Source organism: Octodon degus, unplaced genomic scaffold (assembly GCF_000260255.1).
Source record: "Octodon degus isolate 3935 unplaced genomic scaffold, OctDeg1.0 scaffold00135, whole genome shotgun sequence".
Taxonomy (NCBI): Eukaryota; Metazoa; Chordata; class Mammalia; order Rodentia; family Octodontidae; genus Octodon; species Octodon degus.
This window is the reverse complement of record NW_004524711.1, coordinates 6920167-6925794: the sequence shown is the minus strand read 5'-3', so window position 1 is coordinate 6925794 and position 5628 is coordinate 6920167.

Here is a 5628-nt window from a genome sequence, read left to right as displayed (position 1 = left end):
AAAGTGAGACCATGGCAGAGACCTGCAGTGGTAGCACTCTCCTTTGTCAGATGCTGGTTGGCACCAGTGGAACCTGTCCCTTAGGAGGCTGCAGGGTGACTCAGGCTGGCCTGACCCATGCCAAGGATATCCAGTCTGCCTCCCCCATCCCTGCCTGGGGAGGCTCCATGTGGAAATCACATTTGAGGTGTGGGTTAAACATGACCAGGTGTTTTACAGAGGCAGTGCCAGAAGATTCTTGGCATGTCCTCTGCACTTGTTTGAATGTTGTGACTTTTTATGTTTACTCTGATTCGTGTGTGTGTGTGTGTGTGTGTGTGTGTGTGTGTGTGTATGTGCCTGTGTGTATGTGTGTGTGTGTGTGTGTTTGCGTGTCTGTTCCTCCATCTCTAGGGCATTGTTCGACATTAAACAGGAGCTGGGACAGAGTGAGTAAGGGTGGGGCTCAGAGGCCAAGAGGGACCAGGCCATGTGTTCTGCTGGTTAGTGCAGTGGGCTGGCAAGGGGGACTCTGCTGGGCTGGGACCTCTTCTCTCAGCCAGAGGTCTCATAGATTCCCAGATGCTACAGCTTGAAGGGAGGGGCCTGAGGGGTGATGATTCAACTCTTTCATTTTCTGAAGATGAAAATGAGATCCAGAGAAGGACTGTGGCTTGTGACAGGTGTAGCTAGTCAGTGGTAAGAGCTGAACCACCAAGAGCTAGGCTGTGTGCATGCAATCCTCATGCCATGTATAAAGCAATGGCATGGTCCAGTGTTGGTGTCCAAGAAGGGGCTGCTTACTCAATGAATTCCACAGTGCTGCCTTCTCCACCATGAATGACCCTGAGACCTCATATGTTTAGGGTAACTATGGGGTAACCACTTCTCCTAGCATGCCCAGATTGCTAACTCTGGCAGAAAGGTGCCAGTTTATACAACAAACAATATGACCCCATTACCTAAATTTTTCTCACCTTTATAGAATACCTCTTCTTGAAATATAAAAATTCCTGGGTTAATAAATTATACCTAGGACTGGCAGCTCTAACCTGCCTTTTTTTTTTTTTTTTTGGTGTAGGGTCTCCCTAGGCAGCTTGGACTCATAGTGATCCTCTTGTTTTCAGCATCCCCAATGCTAGGATTATGGGCATGAACCACCATGCCCAGACTTGGTCTCTGGTTCAGTGCACCCGGGGTGGGGCTGGCATGACATGTATTGCCAGGGATTAAACCCCAGTCTTTGAGTTTGCCTAAGCAGGCACTTAGTCTGAACTATCTCACTGGCCCCAGTTCTGATGAGTCCCTTCATGCAGGTAGCTGGGCTTAGTGAATATGTACACAGAATAGGTCAACCAGGTCTGGATTCAGCCTGACAGAGTTTCAACAGCTGTTCTCAGCCAAGGGTGGTGGTGCATACCTATGGTGCCAGCACTTGGGAGGCTGAGGCAGGAGAGTCACTGTAAGATTGAGGCCCACCTGAGCTACATAGTGAGTTCAAGGCCAGTCTTAATTATATAGCAAGAACCTGCCTCAAACAAAACAAAGCAAAACAAAATGCCATTGTCTAGAATTAATTTTCCTTATCTGTAAAATAAAGAAACTGTACTGGGTGATTTCTAAGCCCTGTGAGAGCTCAAAAATCTGTATTCACAAGTCAATATCAGTGGACATACTGCTCTTTGGTGTATTCGCCTTTTCTTCAAGAGATAGGAATTTTATAGCCAAGGCTGCAGGTAATGTCTCCTGTCCCTTCCTCTGGTTTCCACTTGATGGTCTCTAAGCACTGGGAACACACAGAAAGTGTGGATCCTCATATCCAGTACTGGGGACACCTGACTCTTTGTATTTCTTGCTGCCTTATGTGGGAAGCAAAACATGGGGTCCCTGTAGATAGGGCACAAATAGTGGAAAAGGATCACTCACTTCCCAGCACAAGACTGTATCCTAGTGGTGCTACCACAGAATCAGGGATAACAAAGCGGTCCCCATCTTTTAGGCCCTCATTCGGATTTGGGAGAATGTCGCCTTGGTGAGAGCCTGTTGGCAAGGATGTCTCACATACAAGGTGCGGCTTTGCCTTCCCCAAAGTGAAAAGCAAACTCCTGTTGAATTTATTGAGCACTGTGGACTATCAGCAGCCCTTACAGAGTGGTAGTTGAGAAAGTCAGACTCTCTGGGTCCAAGTCTAAGTTCAACCACTCTAGTTTTGTGACATTCTGTACATTGCTTTCTTAATCTCCCTTATTATCATCTTTTTCTTGCAAAGAGCTATCCTCACAGGGTTATTCTGAAGATGAAAGGAAAGAATTCTTAGTACAGTCAGAGTACAGTGCCCACAAGGGTAGATGCTTTATAATCATAACGAACACACTAGGCTGTTGCTACTCCTTGTCCCTTGATACACTAAAAGAGGGCCCATGGCTTTGACAGATGAAGCAGAAGTCTGCTCTGCACACTTGAGTAGGCAGTTTGAGCATTGTGTAGCAAGAGGACAAAGAATTTTGTGGTCACTCTGGGCTGGCTGCTCTCATTAGTGAGTCATTAATTACTAGTGGGCACTGAGAAGTCCCAGGGAAAGGGAGCGTGTATCTGAGCCTCAAGAAATCTTGGCCCTGGTGCTGCTGAGTTGGTCTCAGGTTCTTTTCCAAATGCCAGGGAGGAGAGATGTGAGAATGTAGTAAGGGGCCATCAAGTTCTAATTATTGTGATGTGTTTATGGCAGTGAGTAAAATTCGTAGGCCTTTTATGAGCTTTGCCTCCCATGCTCACAGCTGTTCCTCTTCAGCTAGGCAGTGCGAGGTCCAGAAAGAAGTTAGCATGACCTGAGGCTCCCTCTCCTCCTAGATTTAGGTGGTGCTTGAGGGGGTGGGAAGAGAACAAAATGGGAGTCTAGTGGAGGAGAGAGAGACTGGGGTTAGGGTTGACCCCCTTTCTGAATTAGGCACTGAGTTCAGCAACCTCTAGGATCCAAAGGTTCTCGACTCTCATCTTTTCTTGATGATATCCAGAGTCTGCCTGAAGTGTTTTCCCTAAAGCCCTCAGGAGGATAATTGATTGCTCACAGATTGAGGTAAAGGAAGTCCCCTCTGGTGAACTTTGCTGATTCAATCCTATAGAATGATGCCTGGGCTTTCTTTCACTGGTAAAGCAAGGTTTGCTCTACTCCAACTTAATCAAAAGTATTGTGAGGCCAGGTTTAAGAGAGGTTCTTAGTTTAATGTGAAACAGACCTAGGCTTGCTCTTAACTCTGGTACATACTAGTTGTGTGAGCAGTGAGCCCAATTCCCCTCCTCTAGGCCATGAGGATAATGAACTTCACAAAGGTCTGCTGGTAAAAGGCAATGAGATCATGTGTTAAGGGTGAGCAGTGTTAAATTTAATTTCCTATAGCCTGCTCCTCCTCTTGCCTTAATTCCATGTCATATTCTGTTTTTTTTTTTATCATCTTTCTTAATTTATGGTTCTTGTCTAAACAGACAAGTCAGTTAGAGAATGAGTCATGTGGAAAAGGGTGGCCAAATATCACCTCCGCATGTCTGGTTTAGGTCCCAGGTTAATGGGAAGTCATCTGTCCCCCTGCTGCCTCAGGGGCCAGGTGCTCCATGAACAAGTTGCATAAACATTATTAGAGAGATAAGCCTGAAAAAACTGTTCTCTGGTACCAGTGACCCTAGGCGCAGATAAAAAGGGACAAAGCTGCAGTGGCACGGGTGGAAGATTAGGCTCCAGGAGGCAGAGGGTGAAAGATTACAGGTATGATAGTGCTGTGTTCCCTAGGAAGGCTGTTTCAGCAGAAGTCTAAGGGTAGGGGCTGAGCAGATTTCTCTGCAAGGATTCAAGGATGGTTAAGTTTTCAGAGTCTTTTTTTTTTCCCAAGACTGATTTTCGTTATTCAGTCTCTAAGGGCATCATGCGTTGTGGCTCTTGTTAACTTGGAAATCACCTTAACATGTTCATTTTGTAGACAGGATAGAAGTCCTAGAGACATGAAAGGAGTTGGCTCGGAAAGTGGGCTGCTAGAATGCAGGTCTTCTGATTTCCAAGCCAGTAGGATGCTGAAGGCAGCCCCTAGATGGTTCCTGCTGACCCAAACCCATCTAATACCCATGTATGATGCCGTCACTTTGAGGGTCAGCTAAGCTTATCAGCTTGATTCTAGTGAAGCAGAGTACAGCGGAAGCCATGGGCTGTTATTTCCAAAATTAGGTTGCAAAAAGTCTAAGGTGCCTTGTCTCTCTGTTTACCTCAGGCATTTAATAAAGATGTTGTTAGCCACAAGACTTTGTCATTCATGAACTGAAAGTTCAGCATGGTAGGAAAAAGAGGTACAGGATTAGACCCCACTTTTGTATTGAAGATGGGTAGATGCAGGCCTTCAGACTGGGCATCTTCTTTGGGGCTGCATCTATGGACATGAATACCCACTTGCTCACAGACGACTTCAGTTAATTCCTTCTCACTACAAGTACATGACATTATGTCATCACATACACTGCCACACTCAACTTTTCTTCCACTCTGCTAAGGTACCATCACTAACAAAGCAGTCCAGTCTCGCCTTGGCTGGATGAGAGAGAAAGGCAGCGGTGAGGTTTACCAGCTGGGAGACCTGATGGTTACTCTTTTGGCTTTGTCCTCTCCCTGAATGACAAAGCACCAGCATCTGTGGGCTGCCCCAGAGGGCACTGGAAGCATCTGACCTTTTCATCCCTGTGAGTCTGTGGTCTTAAGGGAAGAATGACATAATGGCCCTCTGTTCTTAGTGGACTCTGCTGAGCTAAGCTGGCCTAGTGGGTGACTTGTAAAAGCCCCGGGGTGAGCAAGAGTTCTCTGAAGGTCATCTTGCCTTTTCTTCTGCCTCTGAGAAGGGCAGCTAATTGGGAATTCAGTAGGTCAGAGACGCAATGAGGAGGGGTGTCTGATCTTCCCTTCAGCTGGGATGTGCAGGATGCCTATAGTGTTCTCAGTTATCAGTCTCTGTTATTTCTCACTCTTTTTGTCAGTTCTTCCTGCTGCCCTTCTCATACCACAGTTCCCTGTTTTTGCCTCTTCTGCTGAGGTGTAGCTGATTCTCAGGAGTCAGACTTCATGTCCATTAAATAGTTGACTTTGGGCTCTGCCACATTGACACTTCCCTTTGGGCTTCTCTTCAAGGTGAAGTTTTTCCTTAATGACAGGGTTTGCTTCATTGAAGCCTGAACTAAGCATGGTAGGGGAAGGCAGCAAAGAAGTTTGGAATCAGCCACATATACATATAATTCCAGGATTCTGTTGGGCTAATGAGAGCTTAAAAGCAGCATGGGCAACTTAATGGCTCACCAAGTGTCTGTTTAAAAAAATAAAAAAAAAAAATTAAATAAAAGAAGATGAAGCAATTGAGCTCAGTACAAAGACCCTGGGATTCATGCCCAGTACTCAGAAGGGGCAGGGATCACAGGAGTCTTCTGTTGTAAGCAACCTTTGGCTTTTGGCATCTTTCTGAGCCACCTGAGTGTTAGCACAGGATGACTGTGTAAGCTCTGAGAACTTGAGCAATCTAGGGATGCTTGCGTTCGGCAGGGCAGATCCAAGGCCAATACCAAGACTTTTGTTTTTCTATCTCATGGTCTTTTCCAAATATTTGCTTCATAAGCCTGAATCACCAT